The following is a 12,715-nucleotide window of genomic DNA, read 5'->3' as shown; positions in this document are numbered from 1 at the left end:
TTTCAGGAAAACAAAACTACATGGCTCTCTGTCATTCTCTCTTCCTCTAACTTCTTCTCCACTAACCAATCTGAGTGAAAAAGTTCCTACAACATTTTCAAACCATTGGGGACGTCATGGCTTTACTTGCTGACTTCTTATTAATTGTGACTGCTTACTGTGATTCTTTACATTTCTTTTATTTTTTTTAAGCCTTCCATATCTATCTTCATATCTGGTAGGGGATACACTTTAATTTGAGCTGCTTTCTATTTGTCTTTCCTGTGAAATCTGTCAATTTAAATAACATCTTTAAACCTTTATATTTAATGTCATGTTTAATCGACTCTATTTATATTAAGATGATCATTATGAAAGGCCCTATATGAAAATCAATAGTGTTCATTTATCATACAAAATGTAGTTATACTCTTTTTTGCTGTATTTTCTCTTCAGTAGTTCTCTAAACAGAACCTCCAAAGGAAGGAAGGAAGGAAGGAGGGAGGGAAGGAGGGAGGGAAGAAAAACACACACAAAAAAACATTCTGTTTAATGGAATTCTTTTACTCCTTGATAAGAAAATGTGGAAAAAGTGTTCTTTGGTCTCTAGCTGAACAAAATATATAGTACACAAAAGAGGAATCTCACCATCCAATACTGCTGCACAGACCTCTTGAGAGGTAGTAATTGTTAGCTTTTCAAGAGAATAGGAAACTTTTTGATGCCTACTTGGATGTGAATGTTTTATTCATTTTTGAAAGGAATGATTTGATGAATTATATATATCTTCTATCTTCTTAGATACTACATGGTAGAAATCATTTAGTGACATCTAACAGAATACAGAAGCAGGAAAAAAATACAGTGGGAAACCCCCTGCACTACAGGAAATGGAAGAGAGGACCAAAGTCTGACTTGTGCTCCTTTGCTAAAAGGAGTTAGTCATGATCTATAAGTAACTTCCATGACATTCTGTTTTGTTCTTACTTTAAGTCCCCGGTATGTCAATACTGAAAATCAAATTTCTGCCTGTGCCTTGCAAAGCTGAAAACACAGAAGAGACACACAACTTGCTCTCCAGTTCTTCAGAGAAAGACTTGGCATAGCCTCAACTTACTGTTATTTATAGCAGAATATTAATCTGATTTGAGATTTCAGCATTATATTTTATAACCAATAGCATGCTCATTTTTATGTAGAAAATGTGTACCTCATATATATGTGGTTTCAGCATATGTCACAGAGAGCAGAAAAGGCTCATGCTTTCATGGTTAGTAACAAAACAAAACAGAACATCTTAATAGCATCGTTTCAACAGATGAGGACAGCAAAAAGTTATTAGTCCTTAATTCAGCCTAACTGATCAATTACTTTACACCACGATTATATCAATGAATAAAAACACCTTTCTCAAACAAAGTAGAAATCATTATGTGATAGATTTTGACATAAAATATTACCAAAAATTAAAAAAAAAAATACAAAAACTCGTGAATCCAACAATCGATGGTTCAATATGCAAGATCAGAGCATGATCAAAACTGCACTATAAAACAGACAGGCTTCATTCTACACTTTGGACAAAGCATTACAGATAAAATGGGATTATAATGTATTTGTGTTTCATGAGCGTTTTATGTGTGTATGATAATTAACCCACTGGCTAAATTCTGATTTAGCAGAATTTTCAAAAAATGTTATAGCTTTACATGCAGTCAGAATTCTCTTTTCAAAGACAAACAAGAAGAACCAGAAAGCATCCCCCCACCCAAAAAAATAAAATAAAATAAAATAATATAAAATAAAATATAAAATAAAATATAAAAAAGTCCTGTACTGACTAATATAATTTACAGAGAAAAATAAAATCTCTTTCCAACATTAGACTAAAGGAGCAGCTCAAAATCTATTAAGGATGATGAAAAGAGTCTGAAATTAGTTGTTACATAAATCTCATTATGTTTGTCTGTAGATATATAGATCCATATATGTATACACAGCTATTTCCTAAACACTGGAAAAGAAAAAAGTGGCATCTGATAGCAGGCTTTGTGGTCTGTCGTGCCCTTTTTGTTGGGTATAACCACAGAAGAATCTTCCTTGCCAACTCAGTAAAGGTATTAAACCAACAACTGGCTCATCACTCCTTCATGGAAATGTAAATGAGGAAAAAAGAGAGAAGGCGGATTTCCTGGAGTCATCCTAAAATGTTCAGCTTGTAAAAAGACAGAGGTGTTCTTTGAGCGATCCTTTTATCACCTACTATTGAATTCTAAAAAGGTATTTCAGGATGAATCAACAACATTGAAAAGAGAATTTCACAAATTTGAGGTATGCTCCTATCATTAACACAATCTAATCCAGATAAAAAAATCGATGTGGAAAACAATCCAGTCTGGTGATCGGAAACCAAGTTACCCAATTCTAAATATTCTTAAAGATTCTTATTACATACCTGTATTATTAAGAAGCATCTATTTTAACACCAGTTTAAACTGAAATTCCCAAGTCCAACAACGTTTGAAATTCCACTGTGAACAAGAACATAATCTGAAGATCTAGGTGAGATAAATTCTAAAATCCCAGCTCAAAAGAACCATTTGCATCACTGAGAAGGAATGGATTGGGTCTAATGAGACACTAATTGCATCCCTGGAGGAATAAAAGACTGCAAATAGGAGAAGCTGTGCAGCAAAAACTGTAAAATGCATCAAAAACTGTTAAACTATTATTGTGGGGGAAGTAATCACACCAGTTCATGAAAGAAATTTCCAGTAACATAAAATTAAGTTAAATTCCATGCAAAGTAGAAACAGGCCTGGAGGGAAATTAAGAAGTTATTTTACACATCATCTATTTTTAATACCAGTAGTTTGACATGATTAATTATTGCTTATGAAAGCAAGAATTTAAGAATGGAAATTGATTTCCTTCATGCACTACTCGATAGGAAGGAGCTCTTACAGAAGTAGCCAGTCTCAAAGGCCCCGAAATAAGGAATTAGCAATGAATCAGACAAATGACCCAAAATAACTTCATACTTGTACTTAACATATGTAACGTGTGCCTGAGTGCACATGTCCAAAATGATGGAGTTACACTTACTGTAGATTGCATAAAGCAGTATCTGTGAAACAGTTCAATTCTTTCATGAGATCTCGGGGCCATTGCTGTTAATTTTTATGCAGAACTCTTCTCACTAGATAAAGGACTAGTCATTTCCAGTGGGAAATTTCACAGCTTCAAATGACAGCTGTGAAAGTAACCCACATTATCACATATGTTAATTATAGAAAGAACGATACAGAGCAACATCTTTTCCCTTGCAATCTCATTCCCCTGGGGGAAAGGTGGAGAGGTCAGCTGGCATATCAGCTTGTTTCATAAACTGTAGGAATGGGTCATCTGGCAGTAATTTCAGATGAGGAAAAGCAACACCAATTTTTTGACAGTAAGAAGTTTGTACAACTCAAGTGCATTATACATTCCTTCAGTTCCTGTAACAAAATTTCTTCTAGGTCCCTCATAGCAAGTGTAAACTGCCCTGTCTTCAAGAGGCAACATTTCTGATCTTAACCAGAGAGGGAGCCACATCCATATGTGAAGGGTGGAAAAGAGAAAATGGCACGAAGTCATACATATTAATTCAGATGTGTAAATAAGAATATATGTATACACAAACCAACAAAAAAAATAAAAATAAAAGAGAGTTGCAATTAGATCATCCCTTCTCCAGCAAAACATTTGTCAACTGACAATACCTCATGTGCAAGAAGAATGGGGTTTCAGAGCTCTCTGTTTCTCTCTCAGTTCATTCCACTTGTACACAGCTGATGCCACTAAATCTGTGTTTTTTCTTATGCTTCATTTTACAACTGGGAGTTACCACATGTGTGGAAATGTCCATTTCCAATGCAATGCTCATCAACAATTAGCAAAACTGCTTCACCATTAATCATGCCAGTTTTAAAACACAAGCTGTTGCTCAGTACCTTACAGTAGAGGTTTGCTGCATGGTCACGAGTAGCCCACACTATGGCAGGCAGCAGAACAGTGTGACTAGTGCCTGCTGAGAATTGAGCCCTTGGCAAGGATGATGTTGGAACTGAATTCTTGTTACATCTATTTCTCTGAATTTCACAATATAATACATTTTAAAAATAATCACAAATGTCAAGTGATATTAGCAGAAATGGCAATTAAAATCTACTCAGATTGAAGTCTCGCATTTACATCTTTGACCTTTTGACAGCTTACTTTATATTGGCTGCTACACAGGATGATGAAGAAAGGTTAAGTGTGCAGCATATTACCTAGATGTCAGTTATAATATCATAAGTGTTTTCAAGCACCTTCAGCTTTGCCCTTGAGAAGGCCCAGCTACCTTTCAAATCAAAATCAGGTAATCTACACAGGTGGCATGGATGTGCTCTTGGTTTCACATAGCGTTCTTAGGAAATCCTTCCCCTTTTCAGTACATGAATTTTGCATTCTGTCTGAGAAGTACCAGCATGTCATCAGTTCACCTGAAAATGTTCAGCAATGCCACTTGAAAATTGGTAGGTTCGGTTTTTGGTTGGTTGGATGTTTTTTTGGTCATATTATATTTTGGTCATGTTATATTTATTAAAAAAAAAAAAAAAAAAAAGAAAAAAAGAAAAAAAGAGGTAGAATTGAAGTGTTTGGGCAAAATATTTTATGATCATTAAAATAAATAAATAAAAGTTTATGTACTTCCTTATATCCAGAAGGACAAGACTTGAAAAGCAACATTTCAAAGCAGGGCACAATTCCAAGAAACACACTCCACATTTATATATGTCAAAAATAGTATGTAAAGTGATAATACTAATAGTTTGCTCTATACAGGAACAGCAATAAATGTAGCAAAGAGCTGATGACCACTTCCAGCAATAAATGTAGCAAAGAGCTGATGACCATTTCCCCACTGTCAGCACACAGTGCTTTGAATTAAGTAATTCATAGATCTGCTTTTGTGTAAGAAGCCAAATATTTGTAATTTAATACCTCAAAGGAGAAAAGACTTTCCCTCTTATTTATGTTCTTGGATTAGTGGGGCTAGTTTGATTTACTAAACATAATGATTATTATAATCATATTCGACTTGATTTGTTTATTTCTTCCATGATGGGATTAACTCACAGAAGATATAACTGGAACTGGGTCCAATTTAGTCTCTGTTCAAGGAGGTTACGCTCCAGTTCTGCTAGTTTTTGCTAATAAACAAGGATTACAACTGCAAAAATTTGGGAAATTTTCCACCAATTATGAGAATTTTCTGAGAAAATCCCTTAGGCAAAAGCAAGGTTAATACAGTGTGAAGTACCTTTGAAAAACCTACCCATATGAACTACATGATATTTTCTTCAATCAGTACACACCATTCTTGTAGAGAATAAATACCATGAAGATACTTTATACCTCAATATAAATATTTTGATCAAGTTTCCACATGGATATGTCTTTGTCTCTGAGCTCTGTACCCTTTTGACCACTGAGGGAGTCTCTACTTGCAATAGATTTATTTTGCTGCTTCCTAGACAGAATTCAAGCTGTCCTCTCTCTTCTCTGTCACCTTTGCATATGCTCAGCTCTGATCTTCCTCTAAGATATTCCTGTATACAAATTCAAGTTTGTAAATTAGCATTTGGCAAAGATAAGAGTTGTCTACGCGTGATGCACAGAGCCTGTGCTGCAGAACACAGATCAAAGGAAAATGATGCTCAGAATGGCCGTAAGCAATGCATCCAGCAAAAAAGAGGAGATCAAACTAAAACCACACAAAAACTCATGAAGGATTTCTGGTCAAACCTAATGAAAATGACAGAAAATGAGCATAATACACTTCCTTGACATCACCGATGCTGAAAATCTGTGTTCAAAAATACCATGGGATTGAAGTATATGCTTAGAGCTATTAATTTTCTTAAACGTTTTCCAGAATCAGGCCTATTCTGTTGAAATCAGTGTGTTAAACGTAAATAAATAATATTTTTTTAGACCAATTCATATGAAAAACTTTCTTGAAATTTCCTCTCATTTTTTCTCAGGACAACAAAAACGACAACAAAAAACGTTTAGAAATATGGAATCTTCTCTCCCCAACAGTTGTGTTTTTCTCTGCTGTGTGACAAGTACATTCAAGGAAAGTAACTGTCAGTAATACAACGTCAAATAAGCAAATACAGCCCTGGCGTAAGTAGAAGTCACTCCCTGAAATCAGTGAGAGTTGTCATTGTTTAGACTTGAATTGCATTACAGCCTTTATTTCTGCGCCTAGTGCTCTCTGGGGATAATATAACAACAAACTCTGTTTTGATGCCACAGTTTTAGACTGCTTTCGGTTACTGAATCCCTGGTAACTCTTCTTGCCTCTTCAGCAAGTTCTTTATAAAGTAGAGAATATTGTGTAGAGCCAATCTCCACAGGTCTCTGTAAAACAATCTCCTAGACAAAATCATTTCATGAACTACATGCTAAAACATGAAATCAGGCTACACCATTTTAAATATATGTAAGCCTTTCTTTCAGAAAAATAGCTTCATAGTTTTTCTACAGTCAAATAGAAAATACATATCAGAGACTGTGTAAATATTTATTTTTGTATTTTTCATTCATTTTATCTGTATTTGAGAAAACTATGAGATTCTGCTATATTGAAGCAACCTTTGAGAACAGAGCAGAATAGGCCAGAACTCAAAATCCAGAAGCTCCAAACCTATATTACTTTTTTCTAAGCTAGACAATAAAATTGCCTTTTGGAGTTCTTCATTCTCATTGGTTAGTTCACTTTTTTTTATTATTATTATTATTAAAAGTAGTTGGAAATTTAAGATAGTTTACTCACAAATGCATGGTTAGCATAAATTCTGCCATGCTTTTTTATTTTTTATACATAATTTCTATAGTTAGGCATTTCACAAATTCCTCACATTCTGCTTACTGAAGATTTTCATTCATCTGAATAAAAAGCTTCCTGATTTATTTTTAATTCAGTCAGACCTCCAGCTAGGCCACTGCTCTGGCTAACTTCCACTGATTTGTTGTAACAGTGGCCATGGCTCATGCTTTATGTGCAGAGACAACTGAAACTGAAAAGAAATATAGAACAGCATTTTCAAAATTACTCATCGAACTAAATTTGTCAATGAATACATGAAAAAAGCAAACATTCCAAAGAACATATAAATACTGGTCATTCCTGAAAATGTTGGCCTTGATATTACTTGTGCATTTGTGACTCATTTTCTTTTTAGATGATGGTTCTGCATGATAGACTTTCAAGAGAGAGCAATCTGTTTACTTGTTACTAGCTAGCACATTTATTTGGCCTGAAAACACCACGTGTGTTGCCCCCCCAGTCCGTGGCACAAGCCTACTTCAGCTAGGCCACATCTCTCTAGCACTGATGCTTAAAGCTCCAAACTGACATCAGTAATGTAAGAAAGCTTTGAGGGACGTGAGTGGGGAAGGATGGGTAACAATTTGGCGGTGTCATAGCACATATTCGTCATGCTCATTACATTTACTTACCCACAAGTTCCATAATGCAACACGTGGAAAACATACACTACAAAACTGGAAACCATAGTCACAGTTGACAGCAAGTTCCAGCTGGATATTGGGAAAACACTTAATAATGAGGATAATTAAACATTGAGTCAGGTTGCACAGAGAAGCTGTGAAATATTTTAGAAATTCTAGAAATATTTTAAATTGAATGATCTCAGATCACAACAGGAGAGTGGAACAAAAAAAAAAAAAAAAAAAAAAAAAGACTCATGTATTTCTCTTACCTAAACATATGGTGAAATTAAAAGATATACAATACTTTTCTTGGGAATAAATCCAATAGCCTTGCACATGAGTTATAAGAAACATCTCACAAGGCAAGATATGAATGCAGGGGTATGCAACTCTGAGCAGGTAAGGAAAAAAAAAAAAGATTAAATTTGTTTAGTGATCTGACTTAATCAGGTTGATGGTTGGACTCGGTGATCTTGAAGATCTTTTCCAACCTAGACAATTCATGATTTTTATGAATAAATGCTGTCAGGATACAGGCAATTCAGAAACATGCAAGAAAAGGGAGTTGCCTTAAATAAACAAGTAAAGTGGTGCAAATCAATTTCCTGACAAAAGGAATGGGGAGAGTCAATGATTTTTTTTTCTTTTAATTATAATAATTGCATATTTTCTTGCAAGAAGGAGACTCACAAAGTCTTCTTTTTTCTTTTGCGGAACAAGTAGTCCCTGGAAGCAGAGATTAAAGCCCAGATTAAGGTACAGCTCTTCCCTTCTCTGCACATTCTAGTGATCAGAATTTACTGTCTTGCCATTGACACCACCCCAGCATAGTCCAGCTTTTTTGCTTTTTTCTTTTCTCTCAAGCAGCATAAGATGACAACATACGAAAGCAATACAGTTGGCTTGAAGGGGTTTGAACACTTCAATGAGAAGTGTCTTTTTTGTTGTTGTTGATTTTGTTTTTTCTTTTTTCTTTTTTTTTTTTTTTTGTATGCTCGCTTTGACTCGTATCAAGTAATACAAGCAACATCATGCCAAGTTTGTCCCTGATCTAACATTCATAACTTCACTAACTTTGCTCCAGAGGTGAATCTAGGAGTGGGGGAGGAGGGAGGGGAAAAAGAAAGGAGAAAAAAAAAAAGTTTTTTTAAATAAAACAAGAAAAAAATCATTGAAGTAAAGGTTCACCTTGGCTATGAGACTGATGAAAACAAACCTGTGACAAATCAATGACAGAAAGAGGATTTACAAAAGAGGATTACTCTGTCAGCACTCTGCAGCATGTATTAGGTACAGTTTTTAAATGAGGTTGGGGGTACATTTACTGAAATGACAATATTCTGCTCATTATTTAATATGAAAGAAAAAAAAAAAAAAAAGGTATTTTTTTGCCTAGAGATAATTACACTGATCAAAGGTTTATGCTAATGAATGTCTGCTAGACTGAGTGAATCTTATTTTAATGGGAAGGAGAAGCTGTATAGCACTGGAGCATCAGCCTCCCAGAGCAAATTCCTAAGTGGGCACCATCTCTATACTACAGCAACATAATGACTTCCTACTTTCAATTCCCAGTTGTCACAGAGGCTACTAAGACCAGCCCTCCTTCAAGAAAGTGACCCAGAGAGTTTACATTCCTGTTAATTAAAAGTCTTTTTACAAAGCAGCGGATCACTGTTTTAAATAAGAATGCTTCCTTTGGTTTAAGCCTCAGCTGAGCTGAGCTGAACCAGAAGACCTTTCATAAAGCTAATGGCCCTATGGAAATTTGGAAAAGAATGTGACTAGAACCAGTTGCTGAGCACCAGCAACATACTGATCTGAGGGAGTTTTGAGCTCTCAAAATGAATGCTGCCAGAAGGAGGGACAATAAAGATGGCCATATTGTATTCATACAGCCAATAATTTAACTGCAAATGTCTTCTATATTCAACTCACCCAAGGGGTTTGAGCTGGAGGAATTACTTCTCTGAGTAGCTTTTCTCCAATAAGAGTAAAGCATTTGTAATTGGTTTCATTGCCAAGCAAACGCCTTGCCAATTCTTAGAGCTCATCCACGGAAATAAGTGGTACTGAAGAGACAGAGTTTTGGACCAAATTCTATGCTTGGAATATAGCTGAACTTTATTCAACTTCTTTTGAACCTGGGTTCTTGAACCTGCTGTATGTTATCATAAAAATCCTGTTCACACCGGCCAGAACTCAGTGGGATGCTACATAAACTGGTTTTCAAATACTGGAGCTGGCTTCCTCTTTCAATTTATACTATTAGAAGGAAACAAGGAAACTTTAGAAGCAAAATAAGACATTCTTTATTGCTCACTGTTGATATTTAGCAGCAATGTCACTGAGTTAATAAAAAGAGCCTTTAGAATAAATATGCTTCAAGTTTCCAGTCACACTTAATGTTTGCAACTATTATAATGCATCCTATTATGAAACTATTTAAGCTTTAGAGAAAAAGCAAGAAATGTGCAACTACACATTTAAACAAAAATGAAGAAACTATATTCCTAAATAATTCCAACTGGCAACAATAACCAGTATTAAATTTAGATTTTTATTTATTTATTTGTTTTACTTAAATACTTGATTGCTTGATTTTCTTGCCTATCTATGGATAAAAAGATGTGGAAAATTACCTAGGCTATTACTTGTGACTTTCCTCTTTCTCGTAAGAGCTTCATCTTTTTTTATGGGTTTCTTCATTTCTCAGAAGTGCCTCTCAGGCTATTTGGCATTATGTTGACAACATGAAGTTTCAGACATTACATCCCGTTTTTAAGTTCTGTATCCTCTCAGAGATAATTTAAAGAGAAGCCGTGTAAATAAGTTGGTAGCATTAGAGGGAGGATAATGGGAAAAAATGAGAAAACAGGCCAGCGTCTTTAGCTCAGAGCTGGATGAGCTCTATAATGAAATATGCATACTTACGTGGAGGTTTTAACAAATCTCAGGATGACATTCAGTGGATGAAGAGCCAAAAAAAAAAAAAAAAAGTTATAAATGCATGCATTTATTATCTGTAACACTCACTGCATTTCTCTTTGGTAAATTTAGATGTTACGATGGCACATGAAGGTAAATTCAAAATTATAGCTTAAATAAAAGTTTATACCATTCACTGTCCCCCAGAAACCACATTTTAGCATGAAATAATTGACAATTTTACCAGGAGAATCCTAGATTCATAGATTTTTTCCTGTTGTTTTTCTCTGAAACTCAGATATCCGTGTATACAGAATTAGAGAATCCTGTTCACCTTACAGGTGTGGTTGACCCAGTGATGCACCTGTCTAATGCTCAGTTCAATGATTTAGTAAGATTGGACAATTAAATAAAATATGCTTCCTAAAGTAGAAATGTTACATAACACATGGAATCTTCCTCTCAGACCTCAGTCCTAAGAATCTCTCATTCAGTTGGGTGGATTTACATAAGATGTCCATAGTAACAGTTATGCAGGATTAGGCTTTCGGCAGAAAAGTTCAGCACATGTTAAACTTGAGCCACACAACTGAAATGACTGGTTCAGTAAGTTCATGCAGAACAGGTCTTCAAGCAATTGTTACAAAACTTTAAATGTCCAGTGAAATAGACCACTGAATTCACATCTGGTACATTTGGAGGAAATTTTTTCATGCCTTCAAGGGTTCTCTGGATCGTGCTTTACTAGACACTGAAGCCTACCTTTGGATAATTACCATCCGAATTCTTAGAAATTTCCTTAGCTTTAAATACGGCTGTTTTTATTAGTCTCTATCGCCTATAGAAAGCTCTCTATTTAAAAAAAATAAAATAGAAAATAAAAAAAAATAAAGCCCTTCAGTGGCCTCTCACATCTGAAAGACCTAGGCAGGCCTTGCAGCCAAGAGGAGCAGTCCATGTAACCCACCATCTGTCTGTATTGATAGTGCTTTGCCCTGTTAACAACCTTCTGAATCACGTTAATATGCAAAATGTCTGAGATCTTAAAGATCTATTGTTCTTTTCGGGCTGCCAGTCTGATTTCAAATGCTATTGTTCATCAGTTATGACAGGTAATCTTAGATTTGTTTCTACAAAATTGTATGGGTTTATAACTGCATTCATTTACTTTTAAAGTCTAGCAGCTTGCCTGGTTGTTTAAGGAAATAATATTTTTGAAAGGTTAGCGTGTTCTCAACTCTGAAATTCTGAAGTAATTATCACTAACTATTAAGAATAACATGACATTTAATAACATGCTGTAATATCAATACTGCATCCAGTGAGATATATCAAAAAAGGGAAGGCTTAAGTCAGTTTAATATCATTTCCTAATCTATTCTTGAACAAGATAATCCTTCAGAAATTAAGGATGCAATCTCTCACTCCTGATGTGGTTCATTTTTCACACTCATCTTGCTCTAAACTTCAGACCATACAGTGTACACTCATTCTTTCTTTCTCTCTTTCTAGTGAACATCAAAACCAAAAAGCAGGTCAGGAAAAAATGAAGTAAAATACAGTTGCCCACAACGAGGACAGGTTAGTCTATTTTGACGAAAACAAACTGATGTCTGAAGGAAGAAAACCCAGTATAAGATCAGGAAAACTTCAGGGAGGTGTTTGCTAGAAAAATGAGTTCTTATGACATAGGATATGTGTAGGAACCCATCCTTTTATTTACCTTCCAGTCTTTTCTTCATTTCTTCTATTTAAAAGGAGCTACCAGAACTGTACTACAATGAATACAGTAGAAGAAAAATCATTAAATATATATATATGAAAGGGTGACAGACTCACAAGGCTCCAGGAATATTCACAACTATTGCAAGAAAGTTATGAATAAGCCACCAATCTTTCTGCCAGATTTTACCACTTATTGCTTTCTTGCCTAAATGGGAAAGAAAAGTAAACGCCTCTGACTTGCACAACACTCTGCATCTTGAGCTTAACAACAGACGTGGGTAGGAAGCAAGAGTGCTGGAAAACACCCATTTCAAAACAACTTGGAAGAACACTCTGCAACAATGTGGAAAGCTAACTCTCACAAAGCTTTGTTATTTAAGTACTTCAAAAATTGGTAGGGATGAAATAGTCATGAAGACCACTGGCAAGTCCTCTAGCATTTTCAAGGGGACACAGAAGGGGAGCAGAAGCCATCTGGCAATAACCCAATCACTTCCTGTCCTGGCAGGTCTAGAGCATCATCGAGTGTAAAATA

This window comes from Aythya fuligula, chromosome 5 (genome assembly GCF_009819795.1).
Source record: "Aythya fuligula isolate bAytFul2 chromosome 5, bAytFul2.pri, whole genome shotgun sequence".
NCBI lineage: Eukaryota > Metazoa > Chordata > Aves > Anseriformes > Anatidae > Aythya > Aythya fuligula.
The sequence above is the reverse complement of the archived record's forward strand: the minus strand, read 5'-3'. Positions refer to the sequence as shown.